Raw genomic sequence first — 19,140 nt, 5'->3', positions numbered from 1 at the left:
TTCTTGCTTGGGCCTTTGGATCTGTAGTTTCAACAAGTTCCCTGGGTGATTCTGACCTCGCTTGGCAGTCCCCTGGGTACCCGCGGAAGCCAACAGTTCGGCTTGTAATGGGCGGCGTGCAGGGCGCTGCTGACCTGCAGAGACTCGCTGGGGCGCCTGCCTGGAAGTCACTGCCTCGCACCGCAGTCTTCATCCACAACACTGTGGAGAGGAACCCTCTTGGGGGAGGGTCTTCCAAGGGCCAGCAGTCCTCTCCTTTGAAGATCTTAGTTCCCAGATAGAGCCTGGCCAGCGGACTCCCCCGAGAACATTGACTTGATCCTTGTTGTATTTCTGGTTTATATATTCCTACAAACCCCCTGGAAGTCTGCTGGAAATTGGGAGAGTGCACGCGTGCGTGCGCAAGAGAACAATCAATCAACTAACCAACAGATGTTTAACTCGGAAAAGAGGAACGAGAGAGAAGTGTGGAGACAAGGGGGTGTGTGTGTGTTAGTTGCTCAGTTGTGTCCAGTTCGTTGTGACCCCGTGGACTGTAGCCCACCAGGCTCCTCTGTCCATGGGATTCTCCAGGCAGGAATACAGGAGTGGGTTGCAATTTCCTTCTCCAGGGGATCTCCCTGACCCAGGGATTGCACCCTGGTCTCCTGCACTGCAGGCAGACTCTTTACCCTCTGAGCCAGAGGAAGGTGCAGTAGGAGAAGAGCTGGAGACAGACTGAGGGTGGAGATGAGAGTGAGGGGAGAGAGGAGAGAGGGGGAGGGTCCAGAGGATGGAGGAAGAGAGCACAGCGGACGAGGCTGGGGGTCCTGGGAGGACTGTCCGAGCAGCAGCAGCTCTGGGCCCCTGACAGCCAGGCCGTTATCGGCGGGACTCTGCAGAGGTCGCCAGAAACTGTGAGCACAGCTCACAGGCATTGAGAGCAGTGGTGGGAAACCACCTCACCCCAGCTCAGCCCGCCGCATGCCTCCTGGGGTTCAGGGCTTCAGCTGCTGCGGAAGGGCCCCTCCCTTCAGCTTCACAGGCCTCAGTCAGTTCGGGGTGAATTCTCTGCCCATTTGAGCAGGCTTGGCTGGCCCCAAGGGCTCACCTGGACGCACGGGCCACCACTTCCTGGTGCCCCTCACTCTTTGGCTTCCCCGGTGGCTCAGACGGTAAAGCGTGTGCCTGCAATGCTGGAGACCTGGGTTTGATCCCTGGGTCGGGAAGATCCCCTGGAGGAGGGAATGGCGCCCCACTCTAATATTCTGGCCTGGAGAATTTCAGGGACAGAGGAGCCTGGCAGGCTGCCATCCCTGGGGTTGCAAAGAGTCGGACACGATTGAGCAACCAACAGTGTTAAAAGTGCGTGAAACAGGTGAGGCTGGAGGTGACTGGGAAGGGTGCTCACCCCAGGGCCCCCCTTTATTTTATTCAGAACTCAAGACCTGATGTTTGGTGGCCCAGAGGCCCTCTGCGTCAGGACAGACCACCAGGCTATGAGCAGATGGACTGGCAGTCACTGAGGCCAGAGAGAGCCCCCCCAGGCGAATGGTGAGGCCTGTCTCCCCAGTTGCTAAATGAGGGCGTGGGACCGGAGATCTCACAGCTACCGACATGGAGCGCCCGCCGTGTGTCCAGCTCCTTTTGTACACGTTCTAGGGCCCCATCCTGACCTGGCTATACTCACCACCTCCACCTCCCCCCTGCACTCTCCACACCAATCCTTGTCTTCGCCCTCACCAGCCTCACGGACACCAAGCCTGTGGCTTCCTCGGGGCCTTCGCTCATGCTGTCCCCTCTGCAGGATGTCTCTCCAGGTCTCGGCGTGACCGGCTCCTTCTTGTCGTTAATCCCTTCAGGGAAGCCTTGCATGTCACCCTGCCTCAGGCAGCTTCCCAGTCACATGCCGCCGTGTCAGCCAGCTTCATTTGTTGCCACTCTGTTCTCCCCACCCCCCAGCATGCGCTGACCATTAAGGAGGGGACCTTGTTCTTTTTGGACTCCGGGGTATTCCAACCCCATCCCATGTCTACCTCAGTGCCTGGAGCACATGGACCCTGTGTATCTATCTTCTGAATAAAATGAAGGAATGCATGCAGCTCGAGTAGTTGGTATTTAACTTGTGAGATTTCATGTAGGTATCAGGAATACTGCAGGCATGCTAAGTGGACTCACTTGTGTCTTACTTTGTGTGACCCCATGGACTGTTGCCTGCCAGGCTCCTCTGTCCATGAAATTCTCCAGGCAAGAATACTGGAGTGGGTTGCCATGCCCTCCTCCAGGGGATCTTCCCAGCCCAGGGATTGGACCCACATCTCTTATGTCTTTTGCACTGGTAGGCGGGTTCTTTACTGAAGTGGGATGTTATTGTCAGCAGTCTACACCTGAGGACACTGAGGTTCTGAGTGGTGAGGTCCCACAGCTGAGGCCCAGACCCAGGATTCTGCCTCTAAAGCTCTTAGCCTTTCCTCATCCAAGGCCACTCTTTTGCTGAGCCAGAAGGAGACACCAGCAGTGGGACATGGGGGTTATGATTTGCGTTGAGAAGTGGGGAGGTTGGCTCAGGGTTAAGTTGGGCCTCCTGGCCGGTGGCAGTCAGCACCTCCACCTACAGGCCTTTGGTGGAGTGACCTTCCACCTGTTCCCTGTTGTTCAGTCTCGAAGTTGTGTCCAACTCTTTGCAACCCCATGAACTGCAGCACACCAGACTTCCTATCTTTCATTCTCTCCTGGAGTTGGTTCAAACTCATGTCCATTAAATTGATGATGTCATCCAACCATCTCATCCTCTGTCGTCCCCTTCTTCTGCCTTCAATCTTTCCCAGCATCAGAGTCTTTTCCAATGAGTCAGCTCTTCACATCTGGTGGCCAAAGTGTTGGAGCTTCAGCTTCATCATATTCAGGGTTGAATTCCTTTAGGATGGACTGCTTTGACTCTCAAGAGTCTTCTCCAACACCGAGAGCGTCAGTTCTTCAGTGCTCAGCCTTCTTTATGGCCTGTTCCTGGTTCTCACCTTTGGCAACTCTGTGATTCTGGGAGGCTCAGGGCAGGGCTGGGGGGAAGCAGCTGCTGCCTCCTCCTGCCCCTCATTCCTGGAGGTGCCAGGGAGGATGCCCAGCCTGAAGGGGGTGCGGGGATTAGGATAGGGCACTGCCCTTCAAAGCCATTTGGGCTTACCTTCTAGCCAGACCCTGCTCCATGTTCCAAATGGGGAGATCTGCTTTCTCCCCAGTGGCTCAAGGTGGCAGGAGGGCTCCTGCCTGCAGGGCACAGCCTCCTTACCTCTGTGGACAGCAGAAAAGTACCCTGTGTGCCCTGAGGCTGCAGGAGCGGGCTTCACCAGTCACCCGATGGCTGTGGCTGGCACCTTCGAGAACTACTGAGCTAAGGTTTATCATGATCAAGAGGCACGGTCATGGCCTTCTGAACAACCCAGGTCTGAATTCAAGTCCCAGCTCTAGCACTCACTGGCTGTGTGATGTTAAGCAAGTCCCATGACTCTCTGAGCCTCAGTTTCCCCATTGCACAAGGTACAGTGCTTACCGACATGCCCAGCCTGCAGGAAGTCACGTGAGTGGCATCATTTCCTTGCCATGAGGCCACACTCTCACGTCTGGCCACGCCTGGGCAGTTCCTCCTCTGTGCCTTTGTACACGCTGTTCTCTGCCCGGATGCCTTGCCCTGCCTTGCCCGCTGGCAGAGGCCTCATGGTTCTCCACAGTGGGCACCTCCTCGGGGAAGCCTTCCCAGATACATTGGTCCGGGCTTTTCTGCCGCCGCCCTCCCTGGTGCTCTGGAGTGATGGGGTTGTTGGAGTCCGTGTCCTTCAGGACCTGGGTTCTGTTTGGTTGATCTGTGTCCCCAGCACCCAACAACAGGACTCAGCACGGAGCAGGAGCCGAAGGAATATCCTTTTAACAGACAGAGGGAAGAGGAATGAAAGTAGGGATAAATCCCGGGAGCTCTGCTCACTGTACTGTGGCAGCCTGGATGGGAAGGGAGTTTAGGGGAGAGTGGATACATGTGTATGTACGGCTGAGTCCCTTTGCTGTCCACCTGAAACCATCACAACATAATCGGCTATACTCCAGTAAAAAATAAAAAGTTTTTAAAACATAAAAATAGGAATGAGTGAATGAGCAGAAGAAGGGATGAAGGAAAGAAAGAAGGAGGAAAAGAGGGAAGGGGGAGGGAAAGAAAAGAAGGAAAGAAGGGAGGGAAGGAAACAGGAGGAAAAAAAGAAGAAATGAAAGGGGGAAAAGGCAGGCGGGGAGGATGGGTTTCAGCTCGTGTCCCGCGGGGACCCCTTCTTCCCCACCCCGCAGCGCTGACACGTCTCCCCAGCCCGCTCCTGTCTGTGTGTCATCAGCAGAGATCTTCAGTCGCCTCCGGCTCCCACAAAATATTCACTGTTCTCTTGCCTGCTCTGCTCCATCTCTCCCTGCCTCGTAGGTGCCAAAAAGCGGTGGAATTATCAGAGGTAAAACACATCTGTCACCAGGCATGGTGGGTGGGGTGTTGTTCCCGGCTGGTTCATCGGAAGATGCTTATCTGCCCCGGGCTGGGGTGTAGAGGCGGACTCAGGCCCGACTGCGTCTTCCCCAGAGGCCCCGGAGAAAGGGGCAAAGGCTATGAGAAGAGTCTCCAGGGCTGGAGAATTTCTTTAGAGCAGCTGGATCAGAGAATCCTTGGCCAGGCGGCAGACCCCAGCCCACCAGGCTGGAGAGGGCTGGGGAGTGGTCCAGCCGGCAGCAGGGGGCTGGGGGAGTGTCGGACTCAGCTGGGCATCCTGGGAAAACCCTTAGAGCAGCTCTTTGAGCAGGATCTGGGGTGGCTGGCATCTTGGAACGGGCTTGAGCCGGGGGGCAGGGGACAGACTCTCCAAATGGGGCAGAGATGGAGCCAGGAGAGCATGAGCGAATCCAGACTGCAGCCTGAGCGGCAGAGGCCGAGATTCAGAAAGGCCGCGAGGCCTCAGCCAGCCTGGGTCTGAGGCGACGGCCACACAGCATCCAGCCGGTTTCCTGTGCACCCACTACGTGTCCAGTCCCGCGCTAGGTGCCCTAGGGGTGCTGTCTCATCCCAGCTTCACGTTGGGTGTCATCCCCGTGCATAGAGGTCAAGGAAGTCACAGCTGGAGGGTGTCGGAGTTAGGGTGTGAACCAAGAGCTGTCAAACCCTGTTGTCTCTCTGTCAAGGCCCATTTAAAAATGACTTATGAATCTTTCCAGAACATAATAATGCATGCTAGCTGTAGAGGTTTGGAAAGTAGAGTTCAAGAAATAAAATTTACCCTAAACCAATTTTTTTTCTATGCCCTTAAAAAAAATCATACAGCACACTCCACTGGCATCTTATTTTTTCTGCTTAACATTAGAGATAAAGCAATTTCCTGTGAGTAAAGACTCGCAGTGAGGGTAATTGCTAATGATAGTCACAATATTCCGGCTAGGGATGCGTACCCTAATTTTCTTCACCATCCCCTTGTGCTGTTGTGTGCTAGCTGCTCAGTCGTGTCTGACTCTTTGCAACCCTATGGACTGTAGCCCGCCAGGCTCCTCTGTCCACTGAATTCTCCAGGCAAGAATACGGGAGTGGGTTGCCATGCCCTCCTCCAGGGGATCTTCCCGACTCAGAGATTGAACCCATGTCTCCTGCATTGCAGGCAGATTCTTTACCATCTAAGCCTCCAGGGAAGCCATTCTCTTACATTTGGACATTTGAATAGACTCTAAGTTTTCTCTGTAGCAAGCATCAGAGTGATGCATTTATTTGTGTTCAAGCTTTTTTCCTGTACTTTAAGTGATTTTCTGAGCATAGATTTCTGGAAGAGGGGTTACTGACTCAAAGGAAGGACTGCTTTTAGGGCTGGGTTGATGGGAAGAGGACCAAAGCTCCCTAGCAACAGGAGGGAGGTAGTTGTTTTCTAAGAGAGACCAACTCGTGAGGGACGTTGCCTTCCTTTGGACTAATACTATCCTGATCTCTGGTTGAGGGAATTCGAATAGAAACAGAGCTTTAAAATTATTATTATTTTTTGGCCATACTTTGGGTCAGTTGGGACCATAGTTCACCCACCAGGGATGAAAGCTGTGCCCCCTGCATTGAAAGGCAGAATATTAACCCCTGGGTCACGTGGGAATCTCCAAATCAGAGCTTTTGATAATATACTTTGGACTGTTTTTTCACCCTCTCCTGGGACTTGGTTGTGCAGTCACCTAGCTAGAGAAGGCAGCCACCAATTTTGTCCAGCTTGGGGACCATCTCACACAACCCTCCCCACATTCACACAGACAGGCATCTGACAGGCGGGGCATCCGAGTCCCAGCCAGGACAGGGAACTTGTCAGAGCCACTTTGCTTGATGCTGACTTTGCTCCTGCTGGAATTGGGCTTCCTGACTCCCAGTCCGTGGCTCTTTCCACAATGTTAGCTGCTTCTCGTCTTAAATTCCAGGTCATATAATTCTATAAGCTGAGCATAGTGAGTACCAATTGCTGGTACCATGGTTACCATGGCAACATTGGCCCTGAATTTCCTCCCAGAGGTGCCCTGGGCTGTGAGAGGCCTAAGACTGGGGTGAGGGCTGACCTGGATGGGGCTGGAGTCCACCCGTGTCTCAGGCCATGGAGATGACATCACCCTCATGCCCTCAAGGATGCTCCAGGGCTGGGCCCTGAGCAGGGACTGTCACTAATAATGCTCCAATTTGGTGCTGATGCTCCTGCTGAGAAGAGAAACAGGAGCCGTGTTTTTTTTTTTTAAAGATCGGAAAATGAGCAGCACAGCTGAGTCCTGGAGCCAGCTGAGCCACCTTAGCAGGGAAGAGCTGCCGGAGAGGAAGGGTGTTGGGCCCTTTTGAATTTCCAGGGAGACAGCAAGGGAGCTGCGGTTCCTGGTGGTGGCGGGTGACAGGCAGGATGGTTTGCTCTGGGGAAACTGTGCAGAAAGTGCCTGGAGAGAGGATTGGGCCCAGAATTGGGCTGTGGGAGTGGAGGGGTTCCCAAGACATAGTGCTGAGGTCCACAGGCTGGGCTAGCCGCATATCCTGCTTCCCAGGTGTCCTCAGAGCACCGCCTGGAAAGAGGGGTCACCTGGGCTGTGGAGAAGGGAGGTGCTCCCACAGGGAGTATGGAGGAGAGTGACGGCCTTGGAGGGGGTGGTGGGGGGACCCCGGCACTGGAGCCGAGGGGAGGGAGTCCTCTCCTGCTCCCTTCTTTCGCCCTTCCATCTGCCTCTAGTCCTCCTCCTTGGCCTGCTTTCTTTTCTTCCTTCTCACTCACCCCAGTCCTATCTCTTCTGTCCCCCTCTTTCCTTCTCCTTCACCTCCTCTCTTTCTTTCCCCTGCAGCCACTCTCCCCATCTCTCCTTTCCCCTGCCACTGTTTGCTCAGGCAATCAAAACGTCAGCCCAAAGCCAGCAAAACTGAAAACGAAACTCTATGGCTAAAACTTTCCAAACTAACAGACATGCGTTTCCCAAACTGTGGCCTGTGAACTCTGGGTCCTCAAGATGGGCGATGCCATTGAGAGATGTGGCTAAAGTACCAGCATTGGGGCCTGTCTGCCTCGGTGCCAACCCCTGCTCGGCAGCACACGAGCCATGACCTTGGATAAGTATCTGATCCCTTTGTGCCTGGGTTTCCCTTTCTGGAAAATGGTAACAACAATAATGCCTGCTCAATAGGTTGTTGTGAAGAATAAATGCCTTAGAATGGAAAGATTTTAGAGCAGTGCCTAGCACGTAATAAGTGCTGAATGACTCTTAGCTATTCCTATAGGCATTCCATGAGAGAAAGTCTGAGAAACACTGAGCTCTTCTATAATAACCCATCATCTTGGAAGTCATCAACACACAATGGCACAGGAGAGGCCCCAGGAGCCCTACAGCGAAAAGATCTGTTGGCCTTTGCTTCCCTTTGGGCTTCTCAGAGTACTCCCTCTTCCTTTTTTTGTAAGCACAGAACACCTGTCTCTTAGAACACACCCACTTTTGAAGGTCACAGTCTGAGACATACTAATTGGAGATTAGTCACTGTTTTGAGACCATGGTGACTGAGGTAGAGGGAGAAAGCACTCTCTGAGTCATCTGAGAGATCTGAAGTCACCCCCAGCTTTACCCTACCAGCCACAGGGCTCAATAAATGTCATGATGAGGCTCAGAGAGGACAAGTGGGCTGCCCAAGGCCGTACAATTGGCTGGAGGGAGACCTGAGGCTCATACGCAGGGCTCCCAGCCCAGGACTCCTCCACTTCTCCCCTCCCTTCTTTCCCACCGTCAAGTAGAAGCGTGAGATCCTTTCTAGGGGAAAGAGTGAGTGTCCCTCATCTCTGAGACTGATGTGGTCCCCTCTGCCCCACTTCATTCGTTTTTCATGCTCTGCAAGTGGCTATAAAGAATATATGCTTTCCTCCCCCCACCAAGAGAGAGGGAGGAGGTGAGAAATTCCCACTCTTCTCTCTGCTACCAAAGACGGTAAAAGAGCTAAACTTACCCCCACCCCGCCCACCCCCAACAGGCAGAGTGACCAGGAACTTCTGAGAGAGCCGGTGCGAATGTCACTGTCCCTGGTGCTGAAATACGGCTGGCCTCAGCTCCAGACCTGGCTGGAGAATGCTGTTGCAAAATCTCCCGGGGAGAATCCATCATTATTGTGGTTCCCAGGCCTTGCCTCTCGCTCACTGAATCAGAATCTCCCAGAGTCAGTGCTCAGCTTCTGTACATTTGAGAATCTTCCATGAGTGTGGTTTCATACCCCACTTCTTTGGGGAATGTTTGCCTATCCCAACCCTAGCCCACCTCTCCCGTGGATCATTGCTTTTCAGTTATATTATTTTCTGATTTTTTCTTAATAAATTTATAATTTTAATGCTCTCAGAGAAAAGCAAATCGTTTTTATATGTTTCATATTAATAGAGCAGATTTTATGGGTGGTTGGCCGTTCAATTACTTTTATAGCAGTGGCAACCATTTTTCTACTCTGGGAGTTTGAGGGTGCACACTTCTTCCAGATCCAATACTTGCGGTCCTCCGAACTCCACTCCACTCTTTCCGTCTGCCTCCAGGCCTGGAGATTCAAGGAGCTGGAGTGGTTTTAATTATGTTCATGTGCTCTCCATCCCCACACTGAACTGCTCCAGGCAGAGATGAGATGCTTTTATTGTGGTATTTACTCTTCTAGATACTTCTCTTTCCCTATGAGACCCCAAAGAGAAAATTGTCTGTGGAGGAATAGTCACAACGGACATTCTACCAAAACAGATGCCAGCAGGATGGGGCCACAGAGCTTCACTAGCCTCTGACAGCCCCCTTGGGGAGGAGGGTGAGTTGGACGCTTGTAAGCTGCATTACCCTCTTATGTGATTTCCAGATTCCAGAGCGGCTGGCTTTGAGGTTGTCAGGAGGTACAGAATAGTGATCGCAAGCACAGGCTTTGGTGTCATGTCCGGATTCAAAAGTTGGTTCTGCTTTTTGCTAGCTGTGCCATCTTGGACAAGCTGCTCCTACTTCCTGACCCTCAGTTGCCTGGTGTGTGAAATATGGACAGCACTATCCATGCCTCGACAGGGCTGATGGAGAGATCGCATGAGAAAATGGACATCAAAGTGTCATCCTATAAGTCTCCATGGGAAAGTCAGAGTTTCAGTCACAGTCATGTCCAGCTTTTTGTGACCCTACGGACTGTAGCCCGCCAGGCTCCTCTTTCCATGAATTTCTCCAGGCAAGAATACTGGAGTGAGTTGCCATTCCCTTCTTCACAGGGTCTTCCTGACCCAAGAATCGAACCTGTATCTCCTGCATTGCAGGCAGATTCTTTACCATCTGAGCCCCCAGGGAAGCCCCTCCTATAAGTTATTATAATCATACAGAGGAATCTGAACCCAGATGATGGCTGCAGACTTAAGGGGGGCATTTATTTGCATTTTATTATGATATTCTTCATGTCTTGCTAGCTTCCATTTCTCTCCCTTTTCTCTGGAGACCAAAGTCTGAAAATGAAGTTGAAGGTAGATGTTTGGGGTAATGGAAGGGCACGGTTGTGTGGCCATTGTCCCTTCTCAGGCATCTTCTTGAGGTGCCTCCACAGGGCAATTCAACCCAGAGGAAGAAAGGGAACCGTCCCAGGTGTTGGAAGAAGTCGCTGAGTCTTCCCAGGCCCCTGGTGTGGAAGCCTGGTGCCAGTGGGGGCCTGGAGCTGCTCAGGTCTTAGGGTTGACCTGGAGGAGAAGAATCAAATCAGCAGCGGGGGGCCCCTCCCCACTTTGTGCAGGTGGCAAAATGACCTGACCCACACAGGCCAGCTGACCTGTCCCAAGGCTCACTTAGTTGGCAGCAGAACCAATGGAAAGAATCAAGTTTCCTTTCATTGTGCTACACGGCCTCCTGGGCACAGTGCAAGGAGTCCAGCCGCTGCTTCAGTCCAGAGTGAAAAAAGGAAAGACTTGAAGGGCTGTGGGTTAGCTTCTGGGAAGACGGGTTGGTTCTGTGTTTTTCCCAGGGGAAGCAGTAAAACTTAGGTGTTAGGAACATAGATTTTGGCATCAGACAGGCTGAAATATGAGTTCTGACTGCTTTTCACCATTGCTAAGAGCTTGGCCTCCAAGAGGCTGGATTTCTTCACCTGTGCAGTGGGGCTAATAGGGAACGCTGCCTCAGTGATGTCGTGAGTCAATAAGATAGCTAGGAGCAATATGGACTCCTCTCCTTCTACAATTAATTCTTCTGTTCTTTGTCTCTGCACATGCTAAGATGTTGAATGAGAAAGTGAAGAGACAGAAATAGCCAAAACTGTATGCAAAATGGAAGGTGCAGGCATCCAGTGATGAAACTACCTGTGTGATAGTGAGCTCCCCATCACCAGAGGGGAGCAAGCTCCTGGTGTGGGTGCCCCCAGGAGGATTCAGGCATCTGCTGGAGAAATGGACCAGTGCCTCTGTGGTTCCATGATGCCTACCCTCCCTCTTCTCACGTCTCTGGCTCCAGCTCACCGGGGGCCTCTGTTTTCCAAAGCAGCAAGCAGCCTGCATGGTAATTACTTTTGGACTTATTAAGCATAATTATCCCCTAATCGCATACAACCAGTAATTACTATGGCTGTTACCAGGGGCCTACCCATGCAGTACCGCCCGAAACCCTGGGGTCCAACACCCAGCTGGGGCCTGCGGTGAGGCTGGTGCTCCCTGCCACGGGGCTGGGGGCTCAGCAGAGATGGGGCCGCCGCATCCCCCACCGGTGCTTCTCCAGCCGAGGATCAGGCTGCTGAGGAAGCCGTTCAGACATAGCAGCCCCAGGGCTTTCTGTCCAAGTGTTTCCCCAGGCTGCTGTGCCTGCCCAGGCCACCCTGCCTTCACCAGCGCTGCTCCCTCCTCCCGGGACTGTCTCTCCTCTTTTATTCCCCTTCCTTCCCTCCCACCAGCTCCACACCATTCTTGCTTTCCTTCAAATATTTTCGAGTCTCTTTTTGCCAAGGCACCTGGCCCTTTGCAAGATACTGGAGACACAGCCATGGGGGAGGGGAAAGGACCGAATCCACGCTTTCGTGGAGCTGACTTTCTACCTGGGAGAGAGTGAGAGGCCAAGAACAAGATAGTTCAGTTACATAGCACATTAGGAGGGGCTGAGTGCTCTGGAGGGATCAAGCAAAGTGCTGAGGATGGGGTAGCTGTTCTTTGTGGTGGGGGAGAGAGAAATTCACCGTTTTAATGGAATGGTTGGCCTCATGGAGAATGGGAGATTTGAACAAAGACTTGAAGGCTAAAGCCTTGAAGACTGGCAGGTGATGGCTAACCCCTGATGGTGTGTGGGGAAAGAATTTTCCAGGAGGAGGGAAGAGGTAGTGCAAAGATCCTAAGGCAGGAACAAGTTTGGCGTGTCCCAGACACAGAGAGGAGGCTGGGCTGGCTGGCGAAGAGGGAGTGAATGGAGAGAAGTCAGGGAGGAGGTCAGGGCCAGGACGGGGAGTTGGAGGGCTCTAGATGCTTAGGGCCTGGTGCACCGTGTTAGGGATGTTGACTTTTCCTCCTAACGAAACATTCCAGCAGAGGAGTGGCTTAATTTGACACACACACTCATATATACATATTTTTATTTAAAAATATACATATTTTAAATTTTTTATTTATTTTTTGATAGCAGCCCTTCTGACCGGCGTGAGATGATACCTCATTGTGGTTTTGATTTGCATTTCTCTGATAATGAGTGATGTTGAGCATCTTTTCATGTGTTTGTTAGCCATCTGTATGTCTTCTTTGGAGAAATGTCTATTTAGTTCTTTGGAGGGTGAGGTGATTTGAGAGAATAGCATTGAAACATGTACCATATGTGAAATAGATCACCAGTCCAAGTTTGATGCATGAAACAGGGCACTCAAAGCCGGTACCTTGGGATGACCCTGAGGGGTGGGATGGGGAGGGAGGTGGGAGGGGCGTTCAGGATGGGGGACACATGTACACCCATGGCTGATTCATGTCAGTGTATGGCAAAAACCACCACAATATTATAAAGTAGTTAGCCTCCAATTAAAATAAATTAATAAAAATTTATTTATTTGGCCGTGCTGGGTCTTCGCTGTGGCACGTGAGATCTTTAATTGTGGCATGCAGACTCTCAGTTGCAGCTTGTGGAATCTAGCTGCCTGACCAGAGATCCAACCCGGACCCCTGCACCGGGAGCATGGAATCTTAGCCATTGGACCACTGAGTAAATCCTGTATGTTTATTCTAAAATCTCCATTCTGTCTGCAGAGAGGCTGCTGGGGTTGAGGGAGCCTCATAAGGAGAGGTCGTTACAACAACTAGGTGAGAAACAATGGGAGTTTGGGCTAACAGGGCACTGAGCTGGGGGGTGTGGAAAGGCTTCAGAACCCTTTTCAAGGTAGAGAGGACAGGATTCCCTGATGGGCTAGATGGGAGGTGGTAGGGAGAGGCAGCCAGAGTGACTGCAAGGTTTTTGTCTCAACAACATGGAAAGACAGAGCTGCCCCCAACCCACCTGGGGAGAATTTGAGGGCAAAGGGGAGGGAGGGCTGTTTGTGGTCTGGCCATGTGAAGGTCTGGACATCCAAGAGGCAGGTGAGCCAGAGGCGCTGGGAGGAGACAGGTCTGACCCACGATGGCAGTTAGAGCCTCCAGATCAGATGTGCTCAACTAGTGAGCAAGTGAGGAAGGGTAAGAGGCCCTGGGCTTGAGCGCTGGGGGACCCCAAGGTTGAGCCATTTGAGGCCAGCAGAGGACTGGGGAGGAGCCATCAGAGGGAGGAGGAGAATCCAAAGGGAGAAGGCGCTCACCTCTCTCTCCCGGGGCACTCGATCCTGCCTGTGACTTCTGTCCTCACTGCCCTTTGCCTGGTTTATGTCCTTTCCTTCTCCCCGCCCTGCTCAGCCCCTGGGGCGCGGGGGTCCCCCCGCCGCCAGCACGTGCCAATCTCCCCGCGTCTCGTCTGGGAACCGCTCGCTCGTGGGCCCCTGCGCCGCTCCTCCTGCCCGCGTAATGCGCTCTAATATTTATTTACATGCCTTTCAGACTATTATTTATTAAGGTATCGCTGCCAACTGTGCGCGGGCTAATTGCTCTTAATGTGCCCCCTCCCGGTTCCCACGGCGACGCCTTTGTGGCGGCGGCGGAGTCAACGCCGCAGGCGGGGAAACCGAGGACCGGCGCGCGGAGGGGGCGGCGGGTGGGGGTGCCCGCCCGGGCGAGGCGCCGAGGTGCTTAGGATGTGCGCGTTTGAAGGGCTGGGGACCTGGGGAGCTCAGGGTGGGGGTCCCTGAGCCAGAGCGTGAGAGGCCTGCCTGAGCGCACTTTGGAATCTTGGGAGTGGGGTGGGGGATGCAGGGGCCCCAGCTGGGGGTTCTCGGAGCAGGTGGCGGATCATGGGATGGAGGCGCGGTGCAGAGGGCCCCAGCTGGGGGGTCTTGGAGCGGGTGGGTACTCTGAGCACGAGGCTGGATGGGACTAAGGTTCCTACGGGCTGCGCTTGGGCCTTGGAGGTTCACCTGGCTGTGGGCGGACTGACGGACGGCGGGGGCCGCGGGGGCGGCCATCGCCTCTCCGCACCCCCCACTACCCTCCCCGCGTAGGCGGCCGCCTCGCCTCGCCTGGTTCTCCCGACGTCAGCAGCAGCCGCTGAAGCCGGAGGGAGCGGTCTAATTGGCAGGATTTTGGGTTAAGGACAGACGTGGCTTCGCTGGGTCTGGAGGCTGGGCGCGCGGGGGCGGGGCGGGCACTGGTAGGAGTGCGGAAGGGGAGCGGGCGGAACCGACTGGGGTAGACCCCGGCTGGGCGCCCCTGGAGAGAGGAGATAAGACAAGGGGAGGCGACGGCTGGGAGACAGAGGCAGAGGAAGGGGACAGAAGATACAGCTGGGCCCAAACTGGCGAGTTGGAGGCTGCAGAGGCGGCCAGGAGAGGGGGCTGCTGGGCCGGCTTCTGCCCGGGACCACCCTCTCCCTGATCAGCCCAGACCCATCCCAGGCAGCAGACGTAATGCGGAGGCCAGCTACTTTGAGGACCTTTATTCATTTAATTTTATTACCGGTACTGTGGGTACTGTGCTTAATCGGGCTTCCCTGGTAGCTCAGCTGGTGAAGAATCCACTTGCAATGTCAGAGACCTGGGTTCCATCCCTGGGTTGGGAAGATCCCCTGAAGGAGGGATAGGCTACCCACTCCAGTATGCGTGCCTGGAGAACTCCCTGGACAGAGGAGCCTGGCAGGCTCAGTCCATGGGGGTCACAATATAGTGTTTGCCAACTCTCAGGCCTGGTTGGTGTCACCCTGAAACTGTGTCTGCTGGAAGGGAGCTGCAGTTTAATAAAGCCCGGGGTAATGTGCCCCACCCCTACCCCACCCCAAAGATGAATTTAAAGGGGCGGTGCAGGGATCTCAGGTCCCTCTTCTGAGCTGCAGTGAGCCAACTGCATTTCCCTCTGTGAACACTGCCCAGATAGGCCTGATGGTTTTCCAGAAACACACACAGCATCTCTGAGGGGTGATGTGACTCCCACAGCTAGTGACAGGCAGAGGCTGGATGGAGTGGCCAGCCCAGAAGCTCACGTTTTTTTCCACTACCCAGGGCCAAACCTCTGATTGATGGTGGCTGTAATTTCATCAGGCTTCTGGCCCTGAGGGATGTTGGGGTGGCCGCAGAGCCTTCTGGAACCGAAGCTGGTCGATCTGCCTGGTTGGTGGTTGCGGGAGGCTCCGGGCGTGCTGTGTACACTGGACATTCCCCGGGTCCCCAGAGCACATTTCTCCATGCCTGGTCCAGACGCGGCCATGCCGGGTGCTGCCGCCTGAATGCTGGGGGCCTTGTGGTCCACGGGGAGGAATCCTCATGCCCAGGAGAGCTGACCCTGAGAGTCCAGGGCGGAGGGCGGGGGGAATATCCCTACCACGCTTTCATCCTGGAAAGTTCTGGAGTCTGGGATCAGGACGTTGAACTCACAGGCCTCAGAGGTGAAGGGAGCCTGGGAACGTATCCAGTCCTCTGTCACTGCTGTCCTGAGTGATTGCTGGGAGGTGCAGATGACCCTGGGGCTTCCCCGGTGACTCAGCGGTTAAAGAATCCACCTGCAGTGCAGGAGATGTTAGAGATGGGAGTTTGGTCCCTGGGTTAGGAAGATCCCCTGGAGGAGGGCATGGCAAACTACTCTGGTATTCTTGCCTGTGGAGCCTGGCGGGCTATAGCCCGTGGGGTCACAGAGAGTCGAACAGGACCGAGCTCACACGTGGGTGGCCCCTCCCCCATCTTATCTCAGCCTCGGGGACCTGGGTTTCACTGCAGAACGTGGCAGCCTGCAGGACTTCTTCCCTGTATTGCCCCGTCTTCTCTCCAGCCCCTGCTCCCTTCGCCCAGTCCTTTCGGTGGCCTGGGACCCGTCTTCACTGGCCTAGGTTCCTAGCTTGCGTGAATTGCCCCTCTGAAATCACCCGTCTCTAGCTCTGACCTGCACATACGTGTTCCCCACACCCAACAGGGGCAGATTTTGCAGGACCTGAGTGACTTTGGTCCAGGCTCTGTCCTTCTCTGGGCCTCAGTGTGTCCATCTGTAAAGTGGGGGTGCTGTGGACATTTGGAGGTTCGTAAGCACCCTTTGCAGCTCTTCCTTCTCAGGACTGACCGTGGGAGGAGCAGCTGGGATCTGGGTCCCAGGCCCGGGCTCACCTGCTGCTTCCCGTCCTGGGCTGTAAACAGTGGAGAAAAGACAAGGGCTCCTGAGCCCCAGGAAGCAGCGTGAAGAGCAGGGAGCTGTTACCCATTCTGCTCCTGTGTCTTGAGCTTCCTGGCTCCTGGCTCCCTCCTGGTAACAGACAGCAAGAGCTGGGCTATGGTGGCCTTCTCGGGATGGTGTGGGCAAGAGAGGACTCAGTGGGCAAAGGGGTAGTGAGCCTGTAGTCTTGGGACCTGAACTCGGAAGGGCAGTTCTTCATCTAATGCGGAAGAAGTGAAGCGCTCTCAAACAAATACTTCCCTCTCCTGCTTTGCCGGGTTAGCCTAGCCTTGGGGTACTGGCACTCAGTAGGCATGGCAGAGTGAATGAATGAATGAATGTCTTAAAGAGACCTGGCCCTAGAGTTGGGCACACTTGGGTTTGGGTCCTGACCCACCAGTTTCCGGTGGGTGACCTTGAGCAGATTCCTTCGTGTCTCTGAGCCTTGGTTTCCTCATCTATAACATGGAAATGGTACTTCCTAGGGTTGTGAGGCGGAGAAGGTAATGGCAACCCACTCCAGTACTCTTGCCTAGAAAGTCCCATGGACGGAGGAGCCTGGTGGGCTGCAGTCCATGGGGTTTCAAAGAGTCGGACACGACTGAGCGACTTCACTTTCACTTTTCACTTTCATGCATTGGAGAAGGAAATGGCAACCCACTCCAGTGTTCTTGCCTGGAGAATCCCAGGGATGGGGGAGCCTGGTGGGCTGCCGTCTCTGGGGTCGCACAGAGTCAGACATGACTGAAGCAACTTAGCAGCAGCAGCAGCAGCAGCAGCAGGGTTGTGAGGAGCAAACAAGATGAGTCAATGGGAAGGTCTTAGAATCAGGTCTTAGAATCCCTCTGACATTTAGGATTCCCCAAATCAGAGCTTCTATTTATTTTCACTAAAGAGAGAATGGCTGGGTCACCCTCTAACCTTGCACTTCAATCTGCAGTTACTGAGCCTGTATGATGCTCCGGGCACTGCAGAGGATCTAGGCGTAGCTGAGGCCCAATCTCTGCTCTCAGATTGCTTATAGTCTGAGAAGGGAGACATCTGAACACACAGTCTTGAAATATCCCCTGAGAAGTGCCCATAAACAACTGTTACCTGGAGTCCAGAGGGCTGTGCGGGAGGCTGAGTCTGCCCTGGGGTGGGGGAGTGCAGGTCAGGGAAGGCTTCCTGGAGGAGGTGTGCTCTGCACTGAGCTCAGAAGGACTTTGCTTTTGGCAAACCTCCATCATAGGCAGAGAAAACGTGGCAGACATGAATGGCTTGCTTGGGGAACACTCAGAATCCAGTCTTTGCTCTTACGTCACTTTCCCAGGAAGTCTTCCCTAATTTTGCTTGAATACACAGCACCCTCCCTTCCCTGTTATCCCCTTCCCCTGTACGCTTCATTTTTCTGCCTTACCTTTTGCTCCAGTCTATATTTATTTGATTTTGTGTTTCTCGTATCTCTTGGCACTAGGATGTCAACCCCATGAGCACAGTGCTATGGATTTAATTGAGTCTCCTCCCACCAAAAACATTTTCAGATATTGAATTCCTAACCCCCACTACCTAAAAATGTGACCATATTTGGAGATGGGCTCTTTACAGAGGTAATCAAGTTAACATGAGGTCATCGTGTTACTGGCCCTGATCCAGTGTAATGGGTGTCCTTATTCAAAGAGGAAATTTGGAGGCAGGCACGTACACAGGGAGGATGCCGTTTGAGGATGGGGGTCATGCTACCCCAAGCCGAGGAACCTCCAGATGCCAGGAGAGGGGCCTGGAACAGATCCTTCCCTTGGCCCTGAGAAGGAGTCAGCGCTGCAGACACCTTGATGTTGGACTTATAGCCTGCAGAGCTGTGGGACAACACTTTTCTGTTATTTAAGCTCCTGGTCTGTGCTTCTTCCCCGACTGTACCCGCAGTCTAGAGCACTGCTGTTCAGGCTCTCAGTCATGTCCGACTCTTTGCGACCCCATGGACTGCAGCTCACCAGGCCTCCCTGTCCATCACCATCTCCCGCTCACCCAAACCCATGTCCATTGAGTCTTTGATGCCATCCAACTATCTCATTCTCTGTCGTCCCGTTCTCCTCCTGCCCTCAATCTTTCCCAGCATCAGGGTCTTTTCCAATGAGTCAGCTCTCCACACTGGGGGCTTCCCTAGTGGCTCAGATGGTAGAGAGTCTGCCTGAAGTGCGGGAGACCTGGGTTCGATCCCTGGGTCGGAAAGATCCCCTGGAGAAGGAAATGGCAACTCATTCCAGTATTCTTGCCTGGAAAATCCCATAGATGGTGGAGCCTGGCTGCCTACAGTCCATGGGGTTGCAAAGAGTCTGACACGACTGAGCAACTTCACTTTCTTCACATCAGGTGGCCAAAGTATTGGTTCTTCAGCTTCAGCCTCAGTCCTTCCAGTGAAATTTGGGATTGATTTCCTTTAGGATTGACTGGTTTGATCTCTTTGCAGTCCAAGTGACTCTCAAGAGTCTTCTCCAGCACCACAGTTCAAAAGCATCAATTCTAGCCTAGAATGGGCTCAGCATTTAGTAACACATAGTTGCTCATGGTTCTCGAATGAATGAACCTTGCTTGTGACATGCAGTGAGGAAGACCAGGTCCAGGATGACCATGTAGCTGGAGGAGAGGACCTGCGGGGCAGGACAGAGGCGTGGGGCAGACCAGGGGCTGGCGGCTCCATCCCTTACAAAGCCCGTCTGCCCGCTTTCTGTTCTGCTTTCCAAAGAGGCGAGCTCTTACTGATCAGATTCCATCTGTCTCTTGCCCAGTGTGCCAAGCTCATGGGACTTGGGGGCAGCTCAGATGCCCCCACCTTGGGGGTGTGGGGGAAGAGAACTGGCCCCATCTGTGAAGAGAGTCCTGAAACAGGGGCCATGGGTTACACAGGAGTTGCCTCAGAGAGTGCAGCATCCGAGGGTGGAGACAGAGCCCTGTTTGGGAATCGCCCTGG

Source organism: Oryx dammah, unplaced genomic scaffold, assembly GCF_014754425.2.
Source record: "Oryx dammah isolate SB20612 unplaced genomic scaffold, SCBI_Odam_1.1 HiC_scaffold_27, whole genome shotgun sequence".
Taxonomy (NCBI): domain Eukaryota; kingdom Metazoa; phylum Chordata; class Mammalia; order Artiodactyla; family Bovidae; genus Oryx; species Oryx dammah.
The sequence above is the reverse complement of the archived record's forward strand: the minus strand, read 5'-3'. Positions refer to the sequence as shown.